Below are 17,066 nucleotides of genomic sequence, written 5' to 3' on the forward strand. Positions count from 1 at the left end.
TATAACTACCAAAAAACAATTAGAACCGTGAAACGTAAAAACCAATTTAACAAATAACGACAAAAGGCACATAATTTCAAATGAAATATCAAAATATTAAATAAAATTAAATATTAAATAAAACAAAAAACTAAAACATATTAATGATTCGTTAAAATTAACGATGAATTTAGGTAAAATATAACTACGAGCACACTAGTGTTTCCTAATGTAAAAACTATGTGTAGAAAATTCACACTTGCTCGCAATGACAGGTCAATTCTTAAAAAATTCATTAATAACGTTTAAATATCGTAAAACATACAAATTTAATATTGTTTAAATACCGCAAAATGGAAATATTATAAATTCATAACGTTTTAGTTATTTAAAATGCAATAATACTAGTAATAATAACAATAATAATNTACAAATTTAATATTGTTTAAATACCGCAAAATGGAAATATTATAAATTCATAACGTTTTAGTTATTTAAAATGCAATAATACCAATTAGTAATAATAACAATAATAACAATACTAGTATATTTTTCGTTTTGATTGCCATTATATAAAAACAATTTTGATTCAATCCCTAAATCGAAATAATATATGAATCGTTATTGTTAATAGTAAACAATAATAACATAAATAATTCAAGGGGTTTAATAATAACTTAAAATCATACATTTACTTTTGGAAAAATTGAATCTGTATAGGATAAAATTCGTTTGAGCTGTTATTTTACGGTTGGCCATAACTCTGGATTCATGTGCTAATATTTAATTAGGAACATATTTTAACAGATATCATTATTGTTGAACTTGTTTTATTAATATCATTCAACGATACAGTGACAAATGGACAGTGTTATATGCTCATATAAATCGCGTTCATTAATTGATATACGATTAATCTTCTACCAAAACAAATTACTACAGTTTATTCTGTTTACGCACCACGAAAAAAACATTTTAAAAATGCAACAAAGGGCAATGATTACTTCTGTAAGTAATGTTGTAACTTAAACACGAAAGCAATTAACTAACTTACTTAATCTTGACTTGGAAAACTGTATTTACCCAAACAATTTTTGATAGATATGTTTGGCATTGGATTGATTTCTATGATATTTGTTTTAGAAATAATCTTATGTTATCTAAATTACAAAATAAAAATAAGTATTACATATATCTTTTAAATACTTATTTCAATTTTAATTTTTTTGTTATTTAATGAAATAGAAGTGTTATTATTAGGAAGAATTAATTATACGAAAAAAATTAGATATTTGAAATATTGTAAGCATAAAACTAAAATGTAACTCAACAAAAAAATGTCATTTCTATTAATGTATATGATAATATGACAATGATAAAGTACACCACTGTACCCGGACGATTGTGCAGAGAATTATTAATTTTTATTATAAAGTCTTTTGTCTCTTTTTGGCCCCAAAATGTTTTTTGATAATAAAAAAAACTTAAATATTAGAAAACCGTTTTGTCAATATAATATTATATTGAAAATCATAACTTTTAAATAAAAAAAAAATATATAAATATGTATATGGTTTTTAATCTTCTTTTTCTTCTTCCTCGCCTTAATCACAACTACTTAGAGTCAGCCACCCTTATCCAAAACTTCCACTTGACACGATCTCCCACATCATCTACGCTCATATCAGCTGTCCTCATATCGTATTCAATAGCATCCCTCCATCTCTTTTTTGGTCTTCCTCTACCTCTTCTTCCTTTAACATTCATTTCTATAACTGTTCTTATAGCTTCCGATTCTTATCTCCTCATAACAATACCAAACCATCTAAGTCTATTTTCTTTCATCTTATCCATAATTGACGCTACACCTATACTCCCTCTTATATGCTCATTTCTTATTCTATCTTCTCTAGTCACTCCGCTCATCCATCTAAGCATTTTAATCTCTGCTACATTCATTCTTTGCTCTACTTTCTTATCAACCGCCTAACACTCTGAACCATACATCAAGGATTGTCTCACTACAGTCTTGTAGAATTTACCTTTCAGCCTCATTGGAATTTTTTTATAGCATAAGACGTCAGACGCTTCTCTCAACTTCAACCACCCTCACTTAATCCTGTATCTTACATCCTCGTCAAGCGGTGTCCTCGTACACCGCTCTTTTGCACAACTGTCCCTAAATACTTAAAACTTGCCACCTGTCCAATTGCATCCTCGCCTATTGTCACGATCTCCTCATTTCACCTACCTCGTGTTCTCCTATGTCAAACTCGTACTCTATATACTCTGTCTTGCTTCTACTTATTCTTAAACCCTTTTCTTTAAGAGCTGATCGCCATACCTCTAGCCTTTTATTAATTTTCTCTTATTAACACTATATCGTCAACAAACAACATGCACTACGGCATCTCTCCTTGTATTTCTCTAGTAATTTCATCCATCACTATAGATAATTTATAATTTTTTAATGATGTTGGTTGTCTCAGAAAAAGTTAGAAAAATTGTTATAAATGCGCTAAGTCCCGAGCTTATTGATAAAAAATAATTTAAGACAAAAATTCATGGTTTATCATGCTATTGTAAGTTATATAAAAATATTTCACCTAAATTTTTTTTTCTCATTGGTCAAAAAAATAAGATCAACAAGGACATAAAATATAAATACCATTCGCAAAAAAGGGGATCGCTGCATATCCGATGAGAACTATTGCTTTACCATCCCTTCTGGAATGGACCATGGGTAACATGAATATAATTTGCGTGATAAACATATATCAGTAGGAACTGTATCAACCTGTGCTACATATCTACTTTATGTATTAAAATACTCCTTATTCAATAATTACTCGTTCTAAAATTGTTATAAACCTAATAATCAATTTTATAAGAAAAGTGCCAAAAACTAACTATTTTTAAATTTTGAAAAAATTTTAAATTAAAAAAAAGTTTGATCATAGTTTGAAGTAAAGAGCCATGTAAAGTTTTATACTTGTTTAATTCCAGAAAACATAAATTGTTTAAAATCACAACCAATCGTACCCGACTAAACGTGTGAAAAGCTTCAAGACGCACGGGTAGTTTAAAGGATAAGTAGTTGAACCATATTGCATTGTTCGCGACAAAGCAAACAGATAATAAACACTTCTTTGGTATTGTTATTGATTTCAATGAGTAAAGTTGGTTACGAGTAGATCATTACATTGTACCCTCGTAACAATATTTGATAATGAAACGGCCAGTAGAATGATAATATTAAAGTTTTCGAAATGAAAATCACTAAAAGGCTATTTTCTAATAATAATAAGCGTCAACTGATTTTAGATGCGGGTTTAATCATTTTGTAATGCTCATTCGGTTATTTTCAATAGAAACATTGTTTTCTCAACTACATAATAGTACACTCACGGTCGTTTTTGCTCACCAAACTTAAGTCTCTTGCGGTTATAAATGTTACTTCTTTCAATATAAATGTGTCCAATCGGTTTCATGCTGGCTAACTCAATGAGGGGTAAAGCATAAAATAATCGATATCGTTGTAATCGCTTTTAATCTCTGGAATTGAACCGAAAAATGTCAAATGTACACATGATGTACTTAATGCTACTACATCAACCTTACTTACTATAACTCTACCAACGTTTCAATATGAAAAAATAACAAAATTATGTGTATTGCTGCATAACAATAAAACTCAGATGAAAATTAATAAATGGATAAATTATTAAAGTAGATCGAAATTTTATCAAATTTTAGAAACTAAGTAATATGTATTAAGGTTTTTTTGTGTGAAATTTTTAATAGAAAAAACAGTAGGGTCCTATTCAGAATTAATTCTAATGAATAATGTTTGTTTTAGGTTTTTATGAGCATGTTATTTAGATTTAATTTTGACTTAAGTACATTATTTATACATTCATTCATATTTAATCATTAATATGGTTAATAATGTATTAAGATTATGTTGTGATCTAAAATTACAGTAAAGTATTAAAAAAAACAGGAAATATTTTATCAACTACATTAATTTAATCAATAAAATATCAATTGTAATTTTTATACATAATTATTTATTTTTAAAAATTTTGAACTTATTATATATATTGTATGTTTTTGTTATTTTAACGTTATTAATTTAATAATAACTTTAATTTTCATAAAATTATAAAAGGAACAATATTGGGGAACTCTGTTTTCTAAAAATTAAATAGGTAGAAAAGTTTATTTAGCGTTTTTTTATTATTTTAATTTATCTAAAGTTTCAAACAATTGAACTAATGTTTTCTAGATTACTTATATGTTTATGTAAATACATACTCTGAAGAAAAGTATACAAAAATAACATTAGAGTACTTAGAAATGAGTATTTAATGTTTTTCCATGCCTCGTGTTTTCTTATAAATTCAATATTATTTTTTCTATTTGCTAAATGAGATACATATTCAAGTCCTTTATATTGCATTTAAATTTGAAAGTAAATATGTAGTAACAGATGCTCCTGTGTATTTTTAGAGAAACAATTTGAACTATTTGTATTGGACAGTACTAAGAAAATTGCATCTATTTATATTTATTACTTCTCTAAAAATGATTATAAAATTTTCTTGTATTTCATTGAACACTGTGATTTTTATTTCAGAATGATATAAATATTTACTGAAGTAAAACACTAGTCTAGGCAATAATATAATTTCTGTTTTTGAAATTTTTTCTAATTTTTACATGTTCATATAAGGAACTTTACAAAGTTCACTAAATGTTCATTTGAAACGTAACCGTAACATAATAATTGTTTATAGTTTTGAAACGTCCCAAAGTTGTTCTGCGGAACACGGCATATAGGGTTTTAAAAAAGTGTCTGCCAACAGGTTTTAGATACTACAATATTAAAGGTTTTCGGTTTCATAAAAACGTTGTAGAAATGCTAGGGTAACTTTTTCTTGAAACCCGTCGGACATGGGTTAACAGAAGCACACAAATTGAAGTAAATGTCGATAAAAGGAGTCAGCTGTGTGATATTGATTTGAATGGCTGGTGTTAAAAAAAAAATATGAAAATACACATGTTATATCGTTTTAGTTTGTAGAACAACACAAATGAACCAGCGTGTTGTTAGTATATAAGTAAGGCCGTGGTTAGAGAGGACAACTAAAGCAGTGTCTTAGAGCGCCAAAAAATATGATTGCCCTAAGATACCAGTGATAGTTAGCACGGTACTGTATGTAAGTTGTAGATAGTAATTCTTGAGAATTGTTTAAAATCATTTCAAATACATTTACAATTGATGTCAAGTCAAATATGATGTAATACCACATTCACAAAATAAATGATAAATGGTCACACTTGTCATGACACAATAACAACTGGATCATCTACAATGTGGAATCACCTTAACCGACAAACACTAAGAAGCAAACCACTGGTCAGATACTATTTGGCGATATATTGTATCTCACACCATTCACTCATACACTTAAACACACGCTTTGTACCTCAAAAAATACATATTATAAATTGAAAACACTTTCGTTTTTATTTGAACCAAATATATGAAATATAGCATAAGTTAAAGAAAATCTATTATGTATAAAATTTAATATTAGAAAAGAAAAATATGTTATGATTTATGATATGTTATTAATTATAAAACAAACATATATTAAATGATGATATACTTAGTTTATTCTAAATAAAAAGTAATGAAAATATTGTTTAAACACGTAGTATTTTAGAGTTTTTTAAATTATATAGTTTTAATATTTACAAACATTTAAACTTCTCAGTAGTTTCTGAGAAAATAGTGTTGGGTTTGATTTAATTATTGAAATTGCAAACATAGCGAACGAAAATTTTTTATCATTTTTTGATTTGCCTTCCCTTTTGAAAACTGAAATGACGCTACTAACGATTGATATGTTTTAGCAATAACTAGACCATTCAAAAACGCATTCCTTATATTTTACCACTAACTAGCAATTAAAAATGTAATTCTTAAACTTTTGAAAATACTTAAAATTAAAAAAATTAAATTAAAAATCAATACTTTCATAACGTAATATTTAATATTAATGTATAATTAAAGTACCAAGCATAACCGTATCACAGCAAATTGTATCCAATAATAATATTTAATATGTAGTTAATAGATAAACCGATTCTTTAATAATCATAGTATTTTTTATTTAAAATTTTACAATTAGGTAAAAATAAAAGCAATATCGAATAATGTTAATCTAGTAACTCATCATTGTCATCAGTTGTATAACCTGAATAAACACGTTTACTTTACTGTCTCATTAACTTGAATTACAAGTTATTTGACTAAAATACAATTATAATTTTACATTGGGATAATGACTTGAAGTTGATTTGTAGGTTTAGTAGTTTACTAGTAATTTTGTATAGCTCTGTTCATCATGCTTAGACTATATATTATTATATTATTATGTTACACGAACAAATTTTTGCTTTGAGTGAACTGAGTATATTAAATTTACAAATTGCTTATACGAGTATTCGCATGAGTACACTATGTCAATACATTTGTAATAAAAATTTCAGTATATTTTTCTTTTGATGATAATGAGGTGTAATGCCTTTTTTGAACTAAAAATCAACTTATCTTTTAACAGCCCAACGATAATGTGTCCAGTGCCCCAAGAGAATTAGTTACTCGCATATATGCTCTATAGTCCATCAAGCTAAATATATTTTTCCTTTTTCAAATTGATTTAATAAACGCTAACATATTACCAAAAAAAGTCCTACATATTAGCTTCTATGTATATCTGAGAAGCTATTGTAATAACTTCTCAGCTAAACCACGGATTTACTCGACTTGATTTTTTTTTTGCCTCGATGCAAAGCTGAGAAAGTTTTTTTTTATTGTAACTGTATATACATATTACTCCGATTCTACTGAACCATTTTAGCTTAACAACACGTTAAATAAAACACAAAATGTATTTAATTGAAGCTATTAGACACACAAGTTTGAAAAATTCCCCTTAATTCCTTTAACTTTAGCGGTATTCCTTAAAAATTATAGTTTTTATAAAACATTTCGATATTTTTAGTTTTCATTTTATATTGCAAAAGCTCTTTGATAACTGGATGGATAGTTGCAATATTTTTTAAAATTTAACACTATCTACAGATTTCTATCGAAGCGTTTTTTTATGATAGTGATTTTAATCACTGTCAGTTATCATTATACTTAACCCAACTATGCCACGTCACCACTGTGCCGCGATCCCACTCTGCTGGGTTTTTTTTTTTTTTAATTTTTTTTTAATTTTTTTCAATATTTTTTTTTAAGTTTCCCTTAATACAGGAAGGTTCAAAAATTTTTAAATTTTTAAAAATTGGTGGATTATTTCAAAAGCTACATGATCTCCTATATCCTTATTTTTTTCCTGATTACAAGTTTTATAATTTATAAGTGTAATATATGAATAAATATATAAATATTTTTGTATTGATCCATACATTTTTCAAAAAGTTATAGCATTTTAAAGTTAACAATTAAAAATATAAAATCGAGAATTTTCACACAAAAATAGCATACGGTACCCATTTTCATCGTGAAGACTTATTTATATTAAGACATATTTTGACTTATCGTTGAAAAAAATCAGTTCGGTGATAGCTGAGAAAAAGTGGTAACAAACAAATAATAATAACAAAATTAAAAAAAACACATCATAGTAAAATTAATAGCTTCTCAGCTTCGTATCGAATCTAAAATAAGTTTAAATTTGTTAATTTTAATTTTTACAAATATAAATATAATAGTAAACTGAATCAAAATTTATCGACCGCATTATTGAATTAATTTGAAGACTTGAAATTAGGATTTTTATATTCCTTTGTGTATTCATTAATAATGTTATTTTCTTGTGATTAAACTATCGTTTTATTGTAAAACAATTTTTTTAAAAACTATAATATATAGTAGAACTATTTTACATATTAAAAATAACCTATATTTTATCTTAAACTTTTTAAAATATGTCAAGGACTCCTTAAAAACGTGATTAATAAAATTGATTTTTCAGATTTTGACCAATTTAAATTTCTTGTTAAATATTGAACTGGGTCAACTTTTCCTTATACTCATCAATGAACTAAAATTCATACAAAATACTAATTCATATTAGTTACTATAAAAGCTAAGATATTGAATTAATAAAATTTTTAAATGATTTCATACGAGAAATGTAATGGGTGAATATTAATAGTTTATTATAAAGAACTTATTTCGTGCAATGTGTGTATTTCAATTTTTGAAATAATGTGTGTTAGAGAACTTATTTTATATCACAAAATACTTTACATATTTTTTTTCATATTTTACATAATATTTACATATTACGTATTTAAAAAAACGACAAAGTTCTAAAGATTGATAATTGTTAGATAAAGAGAAACAAAGTTTAAAGATAATATAGAATTCGTCAAGAGTTGAATAACAACTAACCTTTACTCTCTCTAGTTTTTGGTATATTAATATAATTTATTCGTACAGCATAATAACACTTTTAGAATTGAATAAGTAAAGAGAAAAGAACTCTTTTACAAGGGAGAAATTAAAAAACTCAAAAGCAGGTGGTTATGAGAAAATCATGTTAAACTTCTACGCGATACTAATGAATTAAACGTGTACATATAAAATTTATCTGCGAACATTTACTTGTTGTTTTAAACGCCTAAAGTATAAGTACTAAATAGCGTCAAAATATTTTAAAAATCGTACAACAAGTAGTTCAATAAATATTTCATATTTTATTTCGTGATCACAATTTCGAATTTCGTAATTCTAAAATCAAAAATCACACAAGAGATAATTCATAAAAATATTTTTATGTTTTAACTATCAAATTATATCACTACAAACAATTTTTCAAAAACAAAAACTGTTGAGAATTTAATATTAAAACAATGTTTTATAATCTTATTTTATTCGATGTTCTAAAATTTGCTTTTAAAAAATATATTAAAATACAGGAACTACATGTTACTGATATTATTCAAATATTTCAAATAACATATATTAAGAACAAAATTGTATATTTCTTTGATCATTTTTACTTAAGTCATATTCCTTTCTTTACAAATACAATAGTATATATCCCTTAAACAAGACACATAGTTACTTTCCTTCAACTAAATATGAATCAAAAAATAACAAAACAAAAATTGTTTTTTTATTTTCCTTGAAATTTGTTGTAAAAATTTAAATAAACATTTTTTATACATATAAACGTATATTTCAATAAAATTAATTATCTCTAAAAAATGAATAAGTCAAATAGCGACCTAATAATTTTTTTGTAAAATTGGTGTATTGTTACATTGTTACAAAAGAAACCGTTTCAACATTTTTTGTCATTAATTGATATTATTTTCAATAGATGTACGTGATTATAAATAATTGAACTGCATAAAATGCGTAACCAATAGCAAGTTTACAATGCTTCCTTTTAAAGGTGTTTTATTTTTTCGGTTTAGTGATTGGCATATGCGATCATTATATTGCCGCACCACGTGAATGCAATAAATAATTTTTATCCACAATCCCAAACGAAATACAGATATCATACTAAGAGTGGCATTGAGGGAGAAATTGTTGTAGAAAAATACAGATGATCGAAATCAGATAAGTCACTCTCAGACACTAATAAGAATTTTAATTTTTTGTTAAGAGAAAAAATATTAGGTTCAAAAATCTAAAACAATATGTACTTAATTAAACTAAATTTTATTGGATTTAACACAAATGTTTCCACCTACAAAGTTTTAGTATTAAGAAAATATGGATTTGGGTAGTTTTAATGGAATATAATTTCCATACACGTATTTGCAAATCTCATTATTGAACTGTTTTTTCCGAAGGGCAAACAAGACAATGTAGTTGAGAAACTCTTCGCTAGTTTAATCATCCAAATTTATTAGTTTCACTACTGATAGGGTTGGGTACATATAAATTTAATTAACTACAATTAAATATTATAACAATTATGTATTTTTCAACTGAAATTCATAACAAGTATTGGAAATAGATAATGAAAAAATCACCTGTATTAAGATAAATTATAAAACATTGTTTTTTTAAGATTAAGATTAAGTACATGAACTTAACATATTTACTAAATTCCCATGTCTTACATTTTTATCATATAAGGTCTATTATTCTCTTATTAGAGACAAATAATAAAAAATATACTTGAATACAGTATGGACTATAAAATATAGTCTAAGAATTCATAAATTTGTTAAAAAAAAAAATTACAGCAAAATGATTATTAAATCAAATATTTTTAAATTTATGACATCGTCGTGACCGTTCTTGTATGTGCTTTTTTTGAAAAACAAATAAAACTTGCAGAATAATCGATTTGTCAACATAAGTAAGCTAATAATTTGTATATAGTTTTAAAACTCTTAAAACTATCGATAAAATAATTATTTAATTTTAAATTTAAATAATTATTGCCTTTTTAGACTATGTTTAAAGCATATTTTTTTATTACTAATAAGAAAATAATATGTGTATAAAGATGGTGGATGTAGCTCGTACTGGTGTATATTTAAACCAACCCCCCCCTGTGACTGTCGGATACACATCTGATAAATGTGCTATCGATGAATTATAAATTAATTTGGTAACACCACTATTACTATTATTGCCTCCACCGGATGCAAGAAGATGGAAAACGAGTATCTTGGCCGTCTATCAACGCTACATCTGGCACATTACGTTTTGTTGTAAAGTGTGCGGTAGTTGTATGACACTAAGTTTCTAATAGACAGTTTTTTACCTGTGTTTGCATTGTCGCCGCCATTTTAGCTCGTTTTGATTCATGGCATATCATACATACATGTAGTTGTTAAAAAACTGATCTATCGCCCTTACTATTCCCGCATTCTTGTGCGTTAGTGTTCACCGCCCTTGCGGTACATTCATGATTCTGTACATTAATAAATCGCCTTCGTAATTATTAAGTATTCGTACATTTTTAACTACTGTTCGCGTGACAGTACGTTTTACCAGGTTTATTTGTCTTATCAACGACTTTATTCGCCTTGCGTTTAAATCAATCGGCCATCCTCATCATTATAGATTATTATTTATTTATCCAACCCAACCCACATTGATTTATACATACAGGCTGTCCCAGCATTTACTGACATTAACTTGATCCAGTTAATTTTGTTGGCTAATTTTTTTTTTTTTAATAGTTAATATACTTGAGGGCTATATTAAAAACGTAATTAATATCATTTTTATAATTAAATAAAAAAAAATTTATTTTTAAAAATGTACGAAAAGTATTTTAAAAAATTTCAAAATAGCCATTTTTTAGAATAGATTAAAAAAAAAATCCTGTTAAAAATTTTTTATTAATATTTGGTAGTTAATTTTTTGAAACATTTTAAATGTTGTAAAAATTTGAATTTTCTGAATTTATTCTACAGTATCAAACGCTGGAAATGTTTTAGAAAAAAGAACAGAAGTAAATAACATCTTTTTCCATTAAATATGTTATGAATATGGATTTTTCCATGAAAATTACTAATATTTTAGTTCAAATAAAAACACGAACAATACTATTATTTAATAAGTAGTGTTATCTCTTTAGAGATAAAACTACTTCTAACTAAATTGTAATTTATTTATCTCGAGTCAAAATTGATATTATATTAAGTATATGGTCTATTATATTTACAAACTTGGTATTAATAGGATTATTTGATAAGTCAATTATCAAATAATTCGTGAAATAGTACACTGCATTGGACTAACTTTCAATATTTCCTTACACTCATACCTAATGGAATTGAAGTCTAAATAAGTAAACCAATTAAATAACTTTTCTTGTATTTAAATATAATGTAATTACTGCAGATACTTTTGTGTAAATTTATTTATTCTGTGGTAGTACTTGTAATATTATTAAACAGTCAAGCGTAAGTAATTTTCATGGAAAAAGTGACACACCTCCAACTTACAGTATACATAAAATATAGTGTTTTCTTCTGTCCTTATCTCAACACGTATATCAATGTTTAATACCGTAAAATAATATATGAAAATTCAAATTTTCACAAATTTTTAAATGATACGGACTATTAAATAGTAAATTTTACCACTGAATATTAATAAGATATTTTTTTTCCTTATTTTCTTAAAATCTACTATACAAAATAGATATCTTGGATTGTTTTTTTTAATTTTAATTAATAATTAATATTTTTAATAAAATGTAAAAATATAAATTATTGAGATATTATTATAGACCTAACGTATAAGTGTTAAAAACGTTGCGTTCATACAAATTCTGTTCATTTAAATGCTTGTAACTCAAGAGTACTAATCCTAAAATTCTTTTAGACCCATCAAATATTTTTTAAGAAAGAAACTATAAAACGTCCATTTTTAAATTAAAAAGAAAAATTATTTTTTTTATTTTTAATAACTGATAAAGATAAAAAATATACATTATAATATAAAAAAAAATTTTCAATAATAATTAATGGATTAAAAGTTATAATATTTGTTATATAGATCCAGTTCATCCTGTATTATGTACAAAATATGATATATAATATATATTATATATTATATAGTGAAGTTAGAGACAATTAGTGATTAAGCTTTGTATAAAAAAACATTAAAACAAAAGAGGTAATTGCTTTTTAATAAATTGATAATCAGAAAGAAATTTTTATAAAATATATGAAAAGTTCACGGGCAAATAAATAAAAATTACTGTTTTATAAAATCTTATAAATGCATTTAATCAATAACATTTTCCTTTAAAATTACTCAAAGTGAGGACTTTCAATTTTATATTTATATTTTTGTGTATTTCAAGTTTTTCTTAATGCATATTTCTCATGTTTTGTAACTCTTAACATTTAAATTACTCACTTATATTCAGTATGTTTCGTGAAGTGAAAAAAAGATACCCATTTATGCACATTTAACATGCATTTTTAGTAAGTTTAGCAGTTTTCATATCATTAGTTCTATTATATTTTTAGATGGATACACATTTTTCACAGTAAATAGTGTGTATAACAGCATGTATCTCTTTGAGAAATAAGTGTTTTATATTGCTACATAATAATAATGAATAACTTTTATTTTTTTTATTGTTATTTAAAATCGCTACACTTTTAAAGAATGTAATTTTCCATTGACAAAAACAAATTACACACGTGAAATTTAATATTAATTTCAAACACCACTATAAAAATTTCTAATTAAATTTTCGAATAGTTGTTTAATACTTGAAACGACTCTGTTAAACTTTATATATCTTTATTAGCTCTTTTTTCACATGTAATGAACAAAAAACATTGATTTTACTAAATATATTATTCAATATAAGATGTATGATATTTGTATAATTTTTCAAATTAATCTAGTTCGGATAATTTGATTAAAATAAATTAAGAATTAATTTTTGAACATTAATCAACACATTTTTACTTATATGTCATCTTAACTACCTAAAAAATATACACAAGCAAATAAATATACAGTTGTTTTATTTATAAAACAATTAAAGGTAACAAGAATGTGTGAAATAACTCATTTGATTATTGAGTAATTTTACTTTCTATGACTAGTTAAAGTTTAGCTAGTTGCATGTATACTGTGCATTACTAAAATAGGCCATGAATTACTTGCATTAGAACTTATAAGTACTGAATTTTTTTTATATTAATAGTTATTATAAAACAAGAAAATATTTTCAATTTATTTGCTTAAAAATTAATTAAAAATTTCAAGCTGTATTATAAATAATGATAAATCCAAATTTTTTTTTAATACATTTTTGTTGATAAATGCAGTTTTAAAATTTACAATATAGCCTAAACTTTTTACTTGGCATCATTATCAAAACTATATACGTTTTACATTTTGTTTTACAATTAAAATGTCATTATTATTTCACAACGTTACAAATAATAATTAACAAGATGTTTGATATTTTTTTATAGAAAGAAAAAAATATATAATTTGTATTTGTAAAAGAACAAAGAAGTCATTCAAGCTAATATCTTAATTAATTGTATTGGGACCTAAAGTTGGACGATTATTAAAAAATACTGGAATATTATTTGATCAGTTTTTGAATGCTGTATCCAAAATATAAAACACAGTAAATAATACAATAAAATAATATAGAATTTAAAACGGACTGCTAATAATCTCTGTCATAATTTTAATTTCTAGAATACTCCTCACGAACAATCCATGAGAATAAAACATGAGCACTTATCCAAGGCTACACATTGTACTTTAACCGATTAAAACTATTGTTTTTCAAAAATTAAATGAATTTAATTGTAATGTTTTAAAAAAAATATTGTGTTTAATTTCGTGGGCTATTTATACTAAAAAATTCTAATAACAGACATATTTTAGTTAATTACAAAGGCAATAGATTTAGAAAGCATAGAACAGAATAGTTTTAAATTGTAGATCTCGATAAAAAATTTGGAATTTTAAAATTCCACCATTATTATGCATGTCAACAATAGATTGCCTGCTAAAAATTATCAAATAATGTACCTTTATTTGTAATCCCAAATATAAACATAATGTATTAATATTTAATGGTATATTATTATATTAGAAATGTATTTCATTTAAACACTTAAAATATTAAAAACATAAAAAACTCACCTATTTATTTGCTGAATAACCAGCTACTTCAGATCTTAACATTTTTGAGTTAACTACATTCAACTGTAAATAAGAATAAAAATAAAATGAAGCTTAAAACAATTATTTTCATTGCTAAAATTTTGTTTAATGTTGATTGTTTAAGGGACATTATGATACAATACATAGATCTTGCAGCTACTATGTAACCTTATAAAAATTAATTTACCAAAATTTACCTTAGTTTCGAAAATTATGTCTATAAACATTTTGCTTTATTAAAATATGAATAAAATAATGGAATGTTTATATACCTTTATAAACTTTGTATTACGTTAAAAATATTCTCTAAGCAATCAATTTTATTGATATTTTTAATATAAATTAATTTAATTAATATTTAAATAAAATTTGCTACAGTTATCTAAGTAGTAAAACGTTAACGGTTATTATACTTTAGTTATTTTCACCCTTAACTATTATTTTCGTTTCTTTCTATTAAAAACTATAATTGATCTTTATTTTAAACTGCACCACATTAAATATTTAATAAAGCGAAAACCTTATTGTCATAGGCGGAATGTAGAACAGATGAATTACTGCTCCAATTTTAAATGACTTTTTATATTTTTCTTAGATAATATCTTGGCTAATAAATAGTTTCACAGTTAACAACTAATTAAGAAAATATAGACTAAATAGCAAACTGAGGCAAAGATTAAAAATTCACACTTCTTATTTACATAAAGTTTGTGAAATTTTTTTACATGCTTCAACATAATTATTAACCACTGAAATCTTATGTATATAAAAATTTCGTGATACATCATATCATAAGAGTACCAATATTGCCTACACAATACGCCGTATTAAAATTCTATGCCAATCTTTATTTCAAAAGAAGTAATTAATAAACATTACCTTTATATAGTTGAAATGATGTTTAACAAGTAACTGAATTGAAATTATGATAAAAATGTTATAAGTTCTATTTGATTTGTGCTATTATTAATTTAAAAGTGTTGCAATTTAATAAGTTTGTAAACTATGTAATTGCTTCTTGTTTTTAATTTATATTGTTCAAATCATTTTAATTTAAAAAACACAGGACATTTTACAAGTATTTTTCGTTTTGGCGATTCAATTAAATTATTTTAAACCAAAATTACTCACAAAAAATTAATAAAAGTCAAATAATTAAATTTATGCAAAAAAGTTATTTTTAATTTTAATAATAATTTCAACATTATGAAAATATTATTTATTGATTTTTTTAGTTAATGACTGTTTATTCAATTGGTTTCCTTTGCTTAATAATCACAAATCGTTTTAGATATTTTAATTTAAATATAAATAAATAATACACAACGCATTTATTATTATAACTTTCAATAATTTTACTGGATTTTAAAGCGCATATATTTTTATAAAAGACTCAAGTAATTATGTATAAAAATATATTTTAAGAGAGTCTAATTTAAAATAAAACATTTGTTTTGAGTATTACATCATTATAAATATGTATTCTTCTGTCAAATAGCCAATTTTTCAAATAGTTGGTGCCAAGATTGATACAAGTAGTTTACAAAAGTTTCTGCATGAAAAGATGAAGTATCAAAAAATTAATTTAAATAATAAGGGCTATATTCAAAAAAGTTGTTCGATTTTCAAAGAGGAAATCCTGTATATGATATTTATTATTATATGTATAATATGAAGCGAATTTATGACGGGGATAGACGTATTATTCAATAAAGAACAAATAAAAATGGTGTGTGCGTGTGAACGATACTTATACGACTTTATTTTTTTAATTTTGGTGTTTCAAACTTTACCTATGCTTACATAGTTACATCATAGAAAACTTTAAAATTATAGGGACCCATACTATAACGCGTGTTAACTAAAAGTGAAATTTGTGTAGTTTTCAATATAAATTAAATAATTATTTATTTCATTAATTCTACAATTAATAAATTATTTATTATTAATAAAGGAAAAATCTCAACACAGTGGGTAGGTGGTATAATTGAAACAAATGTAGATAATATCTATTGGTGATTCAAATCACTATCATGAAAAACGCTTTGATGTAAATCTGTAGATAGTGTATAATTTTTAGTAGGAATCGTTAAATTTTTACAAAAACATATCAATGCCTCTTTTCTTAATTTAATTTTGATTAAAAGTTTAATGACTTATAAAGTATAATAGAAAAATAAATAATTATTATACCATATAAATTTAGTATAATTATGTTTTAATAATTTATTATTGTAATTTTTTCGAATAAATTAAAATACATATTAAAGTATTTGTGGAATTCGCTTACTTAGCAGAATACTTTCTTGAATACTATATGAATACTTATTTTTATAAATCGAACCAAAAAAATAATTAATGAATC

General features: G+C 24.5%; 1 protein-coding gene across 3 annotated transcripts in view; it reads right to left on the reverse strand.

Moving 5' to 3' along the window:
• Nucleotides 1–17,066, reverse strand: part of LOC126908307 (ras-related protein Rap-2c) — a 104,330-nt gene that overhangs the window by 41,403 nt on the left and 45,861 nt on the right. Inside the window, exons 2-3 of one of the 3 annotated variants that reach the window (XM_050690232.1) lie at nucleotides 14,681–14,743; nucleotides 1,034–1,139 (exon numbers count right to left, since the gene is read on the reverse strand). The exons of 1 other annotated variant lie outside the window; for it this stretch is intronic. The gene's annotated coding sequence lies outside the window, so the exon portion shown is untranslated. The remainder of the gene's footprint in view (nucleotides 1–1,033; nucleotides 1,140–14,680; nucleotides 14,744–17,066) is intronic. One more of the 3 variants, XM_050690231.1, reaches the window with a different exon arrangement.

Source organism: Daktulosphaira vitifoliae, unplaced genomic scaffold (genome assembly GCF_025091365.1).
Source record: "Daktulosphaira vitifoliae isolate Bord-2020 unplaced genomic scaffold, ASM2509136v1 Scaffold_5, whole genome shotgun sequence".
In the NCBI taxonomy this organism is placed as follows: domain Eukaryota; kingdom Metazoa; phylum Arthropoda; class Insecta; order Hemiptera; family Phylloxeridae; genus Daktulosphaira; species Daktulosphaira vitifoliae.